Below are 13,188 nucleotides of genomic sequence, written 5' to 3' on the forward strand. Positions count from 1 at the left end.
TTACCCCTTTGTACGAATATCATACGTAGGATAGATATGTAAATGATATCATTTTGTTGATCAGGATACGCTGAATATTCTGATATAAAACATATACCGCTGGGATAAGCAACATCCAGGTTATTAAACATCTCAGTAACCGAATATGATATAGTTCTCATGTATAGTGTCAATGAGATCGATATTTTCGGAGGATCGTAAATTTGTCATTATTAGTTGTGTGCGACGGACGTGTGCCGAGATATGAAAATGTCATATTTCTGGGATTTGAACTTCCCTCCGAATAACAGCACCAGCCCAGGGGCTGAGCCTGAGATCCCGCCCTAACAGTTGGACCCTTCATAAGGCCATGAGCGAAATCTAATAGGAGTCCTCCCTTGTGTAATATCATCTGAAGAAGCCAGCCACGAGGACCAAGGTGGGCTGGCAGCCATATTTACCAGACTTTTTATTCTGGAACAAACAGACTTTCTTGGACTTTCCACAAAGAACATTCTTCTTCTGAAACGAAGTATTCCCTTTCATCTGTTTTCCCTTTTTATTTTACACTGGACTATCCTTCCCTGTAATTGTTATTTTTAATAATTTCTGTATGTTAATCATTTGTATTGTATGTATAATAAATGACGTTAAAGTCATTTTCTTCAGCCTCATACCTGCTCTGAGCACCGCAGAACGAATCCTAGCCGTTTCTGAAGAGTCGCTACCCGGATAGTTGTCGTGTTTAGTCAAGGGTTTCCCATATTTTTGGGATTTTTCTAGCTACGATCTTGTTGATTGATTAACAATGTTTTTTGGGAGGTGAGCTTACAAAAAAAAAAAAACAATTTTGGCGCAATGTTTATTTATTTTACAACGTTCATTTGATGGGGTAGATCATATGATATTATAGAGCTGGTTGTTGCAGACGCGGTGATAGCAAATATGTCTATTTAATTTTTTTCTTCCGTTTAACATTTTTTAAATAACGGATTGGGGGGGGGGGGGGGGGGGATTTATTTTTTTTTTAAATGTGAAACTTTTTCAAAACACTTTTTTTTTACACTGTGTCCCCCATAAGGTAATACAAGACCAGTGGGGGACATTCAACTTCATTTTTTTTGTATTGATTTCTCCTGTAACTGGGGCTGACATAGTTGGCTAAATAAGTGACTGCCTTGATTTGTTTTCAAAGATTAGAAGTCCCATTAATCACCCAATTTTGTAACCTGTAGAAATTTTATCTAATCCAGTAGAGTTTATTTTGCTATTGGTGATATATATATTTAAAAAAAAAAAAGCGCGCAGGGAATGGTTTTTCCTTCAAGTGAAGAAAGGGTGAAATTGATCAGCCATCTGCTGGTACAACAGTAAGAATTTGCACTGCCACATACAGAACCAGGCTGCTTGCCACATGAGTAGTAAAACACTGCATCTCCTGCAGTCGGTCCTAAAGATACCCAGGTTTCTTAAATGTTAGAAGAACTTTAGATGTGGCTTTCCCATGCATCGATAGGAGACTTTTTCCAAGATCAGCCTCAGTAAGGGAAGCAGTTCCTAGAAGATTATTTTCTTCAGAGTTCACTCAAGAGATCTTCCTGTGGTATTGGGATAACCTAACCAGGATCTGGAATGTTTTGGACACCAATGCGTACTCAATCCATCACACTTACAGCATTATGATGTCTGGGGACAAACAGTTGATCGTATCATCACTTGTCCAGCTTGGCAACAGATGAAGGTGGTGTCTGCAGATAAAGGCTTGGTTTCAGAAGCACAAGAGAAAAAGTGCCAATTGGAGCCATCTGATCCAGATTGTAAAGCTCTATTTACCATTCTCTGGACTGTTCAGTTGCCCTCCTGCTACGACTGATGGTACAGAGAAGGCCATAGTCAATGTCTATGCTAAATGCTCTTCAGAATGCCTTTATACATCTTATTTCCCAAGATCCTTAAAGATTTGGGATATCTGGCCAGTGGATGACAGAATGCAAAGCAGAACCAGATATTCAACAAGGCTCATGCACAGGCAGATGGCACTTACATGCTTGGAGGATATGAACCAGCTATTCGACCACAGGTGTAATTCAGGTGCACGGATTATGTTTATTCAAGCTGTCACGGTAGGGAGTGGAGAAAACCCCCCACCGTATAAAGAAGGGAATAAAGGAAGTAACCAGACCAGTAAGCAAGGATAGGGAAGATGAAAACCTCCAATACAACCCTCATCCTAGCCCTGATCTCCTGACCGTAAGAGCGCCCCCTAATGGTGGGAGGACTCATACACTGGAACCTGGGCCCTACTGACCATAACAATCCCTAGCATAGGGGTCAGGAAAAAGACAGCCAGGTTCATCCTTGACACGGATGAAACTGAGTCTCCCACAGGCCTAGCAACAAAGGAAATACTTCATTATTGTTGACAAGATTGGCACTAGAGCTGCACCTCGGTTTGAAGGTCTAAAAGGCTATGTTAACAATCTTGGTTTCTTATATGACATCTCATCTTTATGCATTAAATCTGATGAAGACCTTTTACAAAACTGCAAAGAACTGGAAACACAACTTACTTTACCCAATTCTTCCGATTCTGAAATACAGGGTCTAGAATTGTACGAAGAGCTACGAATGTGTACTCGTGCTATACCTCAAAAATTGGATATGTGCGGGTCTTTGAAATACCTCATTGATAATAACTTAACTGATGTTTATCCAAACATTTATGTAACATTAAGAGTCATCTTAACAATTCCAGTTACTGTTGCATGGGCAGAGAGGAGCTTTTCAAAACTAAAATTAATAAAAACCTACCTCAGATCAACTATGAGCCAGGAGAGATTATCTGTCCTGGCAATATTGTCCATTGAACATGATCTGGCTTCAAAATTGAATTATTCAGATGTGATGAATGAATTTACAACAGCAAAATGTAAGAGAATGTTTTAAAATTCAGCTTGTACCGACTCAAAGATTTGGTCCTTTTAAAGTTTACAACCATTAACACCTCAAGGAGGCTTGTGTATGAGCCCCAACTGTGATTTAGCACATATTTTGTGATAATTTCTTAAAACTCAGGGATTTCCCCCCCTTTTACATTTTATGCTATTTATTGTTGTATATTGTTATTTAAGTTTGTTACGCTGCTGGAAAATGTTAAACTCAGGGTTTTTTGATGCTTGGTATTTGAAGTTGATATTCTGTTGATAGTGGATATTGATATTCTCTCTAGTTAAAGGAAACTGTGGTACTTTAAATTGTTATCCCCTATCCACAGGATAGGATATAAGTGTAAGATCGCAGGGGGTCTGACTGCTGGGACCCCCATGATCTCCTGCCTGGTGCCCAGGTAATCCACCTTGGCACCACAAAAAACTGGTACCTACCCATGCCTTAATTGCGCACAGTGCAATAATGTTATTAGGGGCAATCGTATTATACATCCACACTGAGGGAAAAATCTACCACCCAAAAGGCTTCTACACATGTCCTATGTGGTCTACTTGATACGCTGTCCATTTGGTCTTGCATACGTGGGTGAAACCACCCAATGTGTACAAGACCGTATCTCTAAACTTGTTCCGCGGGGCTTAAGGATTTATAAAGATATGCACCAGTATGAGGACAATGATGACTTTGTGGAATCATGGAAACAGATGCAGATGCAGAATTTTCCATGCAGATATTAAACTCAGTCCTAGCAGGGGACCAAAAGGAGTACATTAAGGTTGAACAAGACCTAGAAAAAGCGCAGTCTGAACTCAAACTGAGATTGACAGATACAGCATATCAATTTCGAGAAAAGGCTAAGCAAAAAACTTACCGTTACTCAAATCGGAATAAAGAGATCGGAGAGGAAAAGAGATACATTTCTTAGAGACAAGAATGATTATGAGAATGACAATCTTTGACTGGAATAAAAATAGGGGTCCCCACGTTGTAGCCCCCGCCGCACCCGTAGTGAGTTCTGGACTACTGACTCAGATTCCAGTCAGAGAATGGAACAACTGCCCGGGTTAACAACGGCCCCCCTTTAGGAAAAGAACCCGAAGGGGACGAGGGAAACGAAAAAAGGAAGGAGCACCCAAATTTGCAAATCCATGAGAAGGAGGAGACAAGTCTCCTGAAAACAGTAGAGACATTTCAGTTAACCCCGTCCATACAGGACTCTTCCAACATTGTTAGTAATCTTAGCACTCATGAATTGCCCCCGAGCTGTCTCTCACTCCTCAGCTTAGTGGAACAATTCAACCCTGTCGATTTTGAAGAGGATCTGTACAGAACAGTGCGCAAATTGTTTTTGAGAAAAATGTTTGCAGAAAGTAGTTCCACATGTCCCCCACAATTACTTGGTGAGGTCCCTGCACACATGACTTGTGCTGACTTCCACTTACAGCATCGCTTCGACACCAAGGAGATTCAGTGTGTACAGTTTCTTGCGGACATCGAGAGCGATATTACCACCGTACCCGAGTGTCAGGAATTGTTTACGGGCGGCATCAGGTCCACCTTTCTTCCCCCTATGCCGGCGGGCTCAGCCATTGACCTTTTCCACAAAAGAGTACTTAGAAATGTACGTGCACTGATCTACCCAGTGGCACCCCCTAACCTTACTCGTGAGGAACGGTCTGCTTTACAGTGGCTTGATGGTCTTGATGATGTTGTCATTAAGCCCGCCGACAAAGTGGGGTAATGTAGTCCTGATGACCAAGGCCTATTACTTGGAAGAAGCCTCCAAGCAGTTGGAAGACAGAATACGAAAAGCTCAGTGATAACCCAATCCCATTTATACTGGCTAGGGTACAGTCACTTCTCGTCAAATATATTGACATACAATTTCGGCCCAAGAGTATCCTGGATAGATTGACCCCTAAGTTTCCTAAGAACCCGGCCTCGTATTTTGTCCCGAAAATACACAAGTCGCTGTCCCACCCCCCGGGGACAACCCATTGTTGCCGGAATGGGATCAGCGACTGAACCCATCTCTAGGTACATCGATTGGCTATTGAGGCCTTTACTCAGAGGTACTCCCACGTATCTAAAGGACACCGGGGACTTCCTCCGAGCCCTCAATAATTTTGAGTGGCGGGAGGAATTCCACCTTGTGTCCTTAGACGTGGAGAGTTTGTATACAAGAATTCCCCATGATTTGGGGTTGAAAGCCATAGCTTTGGTTTTGAGTCGCTCCGATAAGAGTCCTGTTTTTTCACAGTTTATACAAGAATCCCTAGATCTAGTACTCACCAACAACGTGTTTCAATTTGACTGGCAGTGGTACCGCCAGATACTAGGTACAGCGATGGGCACACCGGTGTCGTGCACCTTCGCGAACCTGTATCTGGCGGTATTTGAAGAGACGTACGTCTTCTCACTGGGGAACCCCTTCCTGAAGTATGTCCACCTTTATCTGCGCTATGTGGATGATGTATTCCTGGTCTGGTCGGGCAGTGAAGTGTTGTGTAAACAGTTTGTACAGCATCTAAATGAGACCAATCAAATGAATATGAGGTTTACCCTCAACTTCAGTGGCAATACTCTAGATTTTCTGGATGTAAGAGTCACCGTAGTTGATGGCGTGCTACACACAACAGGCTTTCGCAAGCCCACCACAACCAATTCATTGCTCCACCAGACCAGTTTTCATCCTCCTGTAGTGAAGGATGCTGTCCCTTTTGGACAATTCATCCGCCTACGTAGGATCAATAGCACTGACCAGGGCTACTTTAGGCAGGCCCACCAGCTTAAGGAGAGGCTGTTCGAGAGGGGTTACCCCAGGAGAGACGTGATCGATGCCTTGCATCGTGCCGCCCGGCATCCACGCCATAGTCTCCTTAGGGATAAGATCCAGGATAACAACCAGGACAGATTTGCATTTATCTTTAAATTTAGTCCAGCTGTGGACATAGTGAGACAAGCTGTGTTAAACAATTGGGACCTTTTGAGAGGCAAGTCCTCCCTGGGGGACATAGTTTCCAAAAGACCTCTCATTACCTTAAAAAAATGCTACACTCTGAAAGCTAGATTGGTCCACAGTGTGCTAAGACATCCCAAACAGACCCAATGGTTGCAGAACAGAAAACCGCAGGGTAATTACAAGTGCGGTATGTGTTGTTCTGTTCCCAAAATTCACAGAGAAAAATACTGTCTTTAGGGGGGGGGGTAACGCATAAAGTCAAAGACTTCATCACCTGTCGTACATCCTATGTAGTTTACGTCGTAACTTGTGCTTGCAGCAGGTTTTACATTGGTAAAACCATAAGACCTTTATTCAAAAGAGTACAGGAGCATTTAAGTTCTATTAAGACAGGCCGGGGCTCACCCCGCCTGATTGATCATGTTCGTGCGGCCCATAATGGTGATCCATCCAGCCTCTCCTTTGCTGGCATTGAGGCCGTGGGACCTATCCCTAGGGGTGGAGATCGCCACCGCCTCCTGCTGCAGCGGGAGGCTTAATGGATCATCAGAACTGGCACTATGGGATTGCACGGGTTAAAATTATAAAAATGATATGGCTGAATTCCTTTAAGGTCTTTGCTTTCCCATTACCCTGTTTTGCCTCTTAGAAATTGTTGCCTCCAGTTTGATATTGTTTTGCTCTGTTGTACATGTTTTGCTTTGTATTGCCACAATGTGTCCTTCTCTTGTATTTATACACAGTTGCACACCTGTGGAGCGTCTACTGGTCACCATGGTGATGATCGGAGGCTCGTCCTTAAATGCACGGCGGTGCGCCTGTGCGTCATAGCTGTCCGAGGAAGCGCGAATCACGCACGAAACGGCCATCACGGCCGATCCACACCACAGGGCCATTCCGCTCCCCAGCCTGCATAACTTTTGATATTTCATCAGATCCCGGTGAGTGCCGCGTTCATTTTATCCATCTACCACTTACTGAGCGTCTACTTGCATCCACGCTGAGCACCACATCTTCAGGGTCTGTTTGCCGAGCCGCGGGTCTGTGACTCCCGATGGAGTAAGGGGGACAGGTAATTTATTGTCTTGCAGTGCCGCTGATTCCTTTACTTCCCTCTCCTTACCGTCTATACAAGTCAGACATATGTTGCCTAAAAAACGAAATGACCCGTGCCACACCACTTCATCTCCACCAAACTAACCAACTCAAATTTCAAGTTCTGGAACAAATAAACACAAGCCAGACGGTGCTGGAACAAACACAAGGCAACAAAACGGTGCATCTGAAACAACGAGAGGCATTCTGGATTTTTGAACTCAACACCTTAACACCACGTGGTCTAAATAGAGACTTTGACTTTTGCATATCCCAACTCATGTCTAGAATATACGTTTCATTGAACTGTATTCGTGCTATGTCTACCTTCACATGTATTATGCTACCTTAGAATGTACTAAGTATACGCTTAGTAATTCATCTTTATTTTCCTCCCTACAGATGAAGTGAGCCCTAACAGACAGGTAGTACTCCATCATGGGTATAGTATAGCACATAGTCTGTTGAACTAATTTGCATACGGTATTCTAATTAGCAAATTATTCTATTATCCTGGTGTTCATTCACACAGCAAGAGTCCACAGAACAAAACACGTCACCTGGCAGTCCACAGCAGGCTTTAGGGCGCCTGACTCCCAGCAGGCGGCTCTCAGCCTTGCAGCATGGCGGAACTCCTCAGCCCCCAAACACAGAGCTTCCACAGCTCCACCATCACCTGGAAAGTCATTCCACACCCAGCTGATCTGCTGGCTGGGTTTTTAAATCCCAACGTTCCAGGCCAGGTTTTGGGCTGGGAACAGCCACCCACCCTGCTCTTTGGCTGCTCCCAATCAGAACCGGCCCGGATTGGCTTTACAGCCACACTAAGAAAAAACAGTGACAGCGAGCACTAGCTGCCACTGACACACAAAATGACCGATTCCTATCTCACTGAGGCCAGGAACCTCGGTGACATGTACCTTCTGTCCATGACGGCCCCTTGCGCCTTCCTACACTATATACAGATACAATCTAGACCATATTTTACTACAAGTTTAGATATAACTATATGTGACATGTGCATCACCATGTCCCAGACATTGACCCATGCTTGCCTGTACTATTGTATTATGTTATAGCCGTTATTCTTGCCATTGTTATTCTGGGGATTTTGACTTCTTTTGATCTGATATACAGTTTTACCTACGATATCCAGCTTTACCCCTAACAGCCCTACACAAAATGGCCCAGACACCTCGACTCAGGCTTTACCATCCACAACCCATTCATCCGAGCTCGACATACAGCCTCTGCTGTAACACACAGACACACCATGCATGTCTCTGCGCACAAGCCCAACCTAGGATATCGGAGCGCTGTGAAAAATCCCCACTGCGCATGCGCCCGCTCTGCTCTCATGCAAAGCGGCGCGATACTACTACACATATTTGCCAGTTCCCATACTGGCCAGTATGCCCCTACTGCACGCGCCCACCCGCCGTACCTTCGCGCGACACCACGTACGCTCTCCCCTTACGTCGCTTTTCATAACGAGGCAGGTACATGGCGTCCTCACGCCATCTAAAGCCTCCATTACGCATAAGACTCAGGTAAGCACCCACTGACCACCAATGCCTACACAGACAACGTCTATATATCTTACAGTATTGGCCACTTAATACTCTAGACTACACTTAAAGCAACACTCCAATGGTCTCCTAAGTGGGCTGCAGATATTCTAATTACTGTAGAATAATATAGAAGAGTTATTCCACAGCAAGCAAATAATTCCACTGCATCAGTCCACGCCAGGACTATATCTAAATTGTAATTAAGGTGCACAGACACGCTATAAGCCTCTCGCCTACCCCCCGGCCATAAAACGATTCCACGCTCATTCAATTTTTTCTCGTTTCCAGTGGATACGGACCCCTATCACCACAGGGAACTATGAACCCTCCCCCAACAGAGGTCGCTGATTCAGCCATCACATTGTACTTCGATAAGAAAGTGGCAAATACAACCTTTATTAAATGTAAAATATTACAATACATAGATTATTATTTAAGACAGCAGCCATAACAAAATGGAGGACACAAAACCAAGGAGGAGGCTGAGGGGTCAGCACGTGAGGGACACTGCGAACAGCATCCACATTCACCTGTCAGTAAGGTGCTTAAGCTCCCGGACAAAACCAAGGAATGTGGAAAAAGCACAAGTGACATGTGGAGAAACATAAAAGTAGTAAATACCCGCCGTGTGCTGGCTCCTCAGCCGCCGCCTCCCAACGCCGTTTCGCTAGACACGCTGGCTTCTTCCGAGGATGGTGTGTAGGTGGTACTATGGTCTTTTTATAGTGATCTTAAGAGGATAACAGATTGGTGTGCTAAGGAACACCCACAATGGGAGGACCAATAGACCATGTTGCCAGAAAATCACTCGTAAATAGTTAAGATATACTGTTCAATCAGATATGCAATCAAGATACAAATAGAATAAAACTCGATAGTTAATAGGCATGACATCTAGGGAACTGAAGAGACGAGTTCGGGAGCACCTCCTCGGGATAGAAGCAGCAAAAGAGGAGAAGGACCTAGCTGTATTGAAAACTATCCCCAGGCATTTCAAGGAAGCCCATAATTGTGATAGCACATCACTCCGTGTCAGAGGAATCGATCGGGTTTACATCTCATTGAGAGGTGGCAATTGGCGACAAGTTCTTGCTCAAAAAGAGGTAAAATGGATCTATCATTTAGATAGTATGGCACCCAGAGGCCTACATGAAGATATGTCTTTTGCACCATTTTTGTATTATTTATACAATGACTCGACTCGTTTATCCTGATTTTCCTGGTGGTATCCAGTATTTTATACATTTCCTTTTTTCCCTCATTTTAACAGTCTTGTTTCTCTTGTCTTTATTATTAGATCTCATGTTCCTTTTGGTGTGCTTGGAACAGTGGCATTGCAAGGGGGGTGCGGGGGGTGCAGACCAGACCGGGTGACACCAGTCTGATGGGGGGGGGGGGGGGGGTCACCCGCCCCCACCGGCCGCCGGACTGACTTACTGCAGTGCAATTTCAATGTGTTACATAATTTAATTCATCACCTAGGTAGCTCTGGCTGGCGGCTGCTGCTACAGCCAGACCTACCTAGGTAATTAAGTTATGTAACACATTGAAATTGCACTGTAGAAAGTCTGGGGGCCCCCGGACTTACTACAGTGCAATTTCAATGTGAGACATAATTTTATTAGTTACAGGTCTGGCTGGCGCGGCTGCTACTGTCTTGTCCGGGCGGGCGGCGGCTGTCCAGCCTCCATGTGTGCCGTGCGGTGTGAGCGCGGCCTTCCCTGAGCGGTGCGTGCGGCGCTCAGGCCAAGGAGGCGTGACTGACCGTCAGTGGGGCCGCGGCGGACGGCAGCGCCTGCACAGTTGTCTGGAGGACTCTGTATGGAGGGAGACAAGGAGGCTGTCACAACCAGACAGCTGAGAAGCTCTGACAGAAGCCTTTCAGAACCTCCTCCTTGAGTTCTCTTTGTTGTGGTATTCAGTTCCTCATCTCGTTAGCCTCTCTCAGCTGTCATGTGGTTGGACTGATTGCATCCCTTTAAATTCCGTCCCATAATGCATTACTGGGCGGCTTATACTTCTTCCTGGAGTGTGTGTGCATGCTCATCCTGTTCTTCTGTCTGCTACAAAGTTAAGTGCTGTACATTTATCTGTTATTTTCTGTTTGCTGGATCCCAGGTGACCCTGACTCCCTCCGTGTCTGGTGTAGGGAGCCGGTGGTCGTGTCCCCTCACTATTGTAGGGTGTTCAGGGGTTATATAGTCGAGGTACATGGCTATGCAACCATCCACCTCTGGGATCTTTGCATAGGCTGAGCAGCCAGGGAAAGTGCCAGGTCTTCTACAGGGGTCTCCCTTTTGGTTCCTCAGCTTTGGATCCAGTGAGTCATATATGCATGTTGCTTTGTCTTGTTTCCTGTACACCGTCCGTGACATTATAAGCCGCCAAAACCGTCTCAAGCATGGATCCGGTTTCACTTTTGGCTGAACGCCTTCAGGGTCTTTCATTGGAGGTAGCTGATCTCCGCAGGACTTTTTCTCAGCTTCAAGTGACCGGTTCAGCTTGCGTTCATGGAGTTTGTTCTGAGCCTAAGATCTCGCTCCCGGATACGTTTTCCGGGGATAGTGAGAATTTTGTGCGTTTTAGAGAGGCTTGCAAACTCCATTTTCGCCTTCTTCCCCATTCCTCTGGTGATGAGGAACGGAGGGTGGGGATCATTATATCGCTGCTCAGGGGTAACGCTCAGTCCTGGGCCTTTTCGCTGCCAGAGGGGGCACGGCCCCTCCGTTCAGTGGATGAATTCTTTTTAGCCCTGGGTCAGATATATGATGATCCGGATCGTATTGCTCTGGCTGAGTCTAGACTACGTCTATTATGCCAGGGTAAACAATCCGCAGAGATATACTGCTCAGAATTTCGGAGATGGGCAGCTGATACTGTTTGGAATGATGCTGCACTCCGAAGTCAATTTTGCCATGGTCTTTCAGAGGGATTGAAAGATGCATTTGCCTTTCATGAAAGGCCTATTTCCTTGGACTGTGCTATGTCTCAGGCCGTTCGTATTGACAGGCGTCTTCGAGAGAGAGGAGAGATCTCTCCTTCCTGTCATACTCAGTCCCAGGACAGTGCAGCGGTCCCATTCGGTGCGCAGGGGTCTCAGTCGCTGTCAGCCCCTTCTGAGCAGGAGCCCATGCAGCTGGGGTTGATTGCTTCTGACAATGGAAGATTCGGCTCGCATGGGAGGGTTTGTTTTTGTTGTGGAGGTATAAATCATTTGGCAAATATTTGTCCCTCTAGGAGATTCAGGCAGTTCTCTGGGAGTAATAAAGAAACAAACAGGAAAAAATCTTTTAAAAATGTTCCGTCTGTTACTATTGGCAGGGTTGAGGTGGAAATTGAAGGTTTTCCGTTTGCTTGTAGTTCCCATTTTGTCCTGCCTGCTAGGGTGGCGCTAGAGAGCAAGAGCATTTTTTGTGAGATTTTTGTGGATAGTGGAGCAGCTGTCAATCTCATTGATAATCAATTTGCGATAACTCATGGTTTCCAGGTGCGCACTTTGGGAAAGGATATACCTGTTTTTGCTATTGATTCCGCTCCACTTTCTCAGAAAATCATTAAAGGGCATAGTTCACAATATCCGTTTAATTGTGACTGATGCTCATGTTGAGGATGTGTCATGTTTCGTCCTTAGCGGTTTGCCTACTCCTCTAGTGTTGGGGCTACCCTGGCTCACTAAACATAACCCCACCATTGATTGGCAAACTAGGCAAATAAATGGTTGGAGTGACTTTTGCAGAGAGAATTGCCTCACGACATCTGTTTCTGAGGTTGCTACTAAGACTGTACCATCTTTTCTCTCTGAATTTTCGGATGTCTTATCTGAGAGTGGAGTTCAGGATTTGCCCCTGCACAGGGAGTATGATTGCCCTATTAATCTCATCCCAGGCGCCAAGCTGCCTAAATCTCGTTTATACAATCTTTCCCAACCTGAGAGGATCGCTATGCGTGCTTATATCTCTGAGAGTCTGAGAAAAGGACACATACGACCCTCGAAGTCACCTGTTGCCGCTGGTTTTTTCTTTGTTAAGAAAAAAGATGGTTCTTTAAGACCTTGTCTGGATTTCAGGGAGCTGAACAGTATCACTATTCGTGACCCTTATCCGCTTCCTCTGATCCCGGACCTGTTTAACCAGGTTGTTGGGGCTAAAGTCTTTTCCAAATTAGATCTAAGAGGGGCATACAACCTGGTCAGGGTCAGAGAAGGATACGAATGGAAGACGGCCTTCAATACCCCTGAGGGCCATTTTGAGAATTTGGTTATGCCTTTTGGTTTGATGAATGCCCCAGCCGTTTTTCAGCATTTCGTGAACAGCATTTTTTATCATTTGATGGGAAAATTTGTATTGGTGTATTTGGATGACATTTAGATTTTTTTCTCTTGATTTCAAAACTCATAAGGAACATTTACGTCAGGTCTTGCTCATCCTGCGGGAGAATAAATTATATGCGAAACTGGAAAAATGTGTCTTTGCGGTTCCAGAAATTCAATTTCTGGGGTTTCTTCTCTCCGCTTCTGGTTTTCTTGAGTGGGAGCTTCCTGAGAATCAGAAGGCGCTGATGCGTTTTTTGGGCTTTGCCAATTATTACAGAAAGTTTATTTAGAATTATTCCTCTATTGTTAAACCACTCACT

This window comes from Bufo gargarizans, chromosome 2, assembly GCF_014858855.1.
Source record: "Bufo gargarizans isolate SCDJY-AF-19 chromosome 2, ASM1485885v1, whole genome shotgun sequence".
Classification (NCBI taxonomy): domain Eukaryota; kingdom Metazoa; phylum Chordata; class Amphibia; order Anura; family Bufonidae; genus Bufo; species Bufo gargarizans.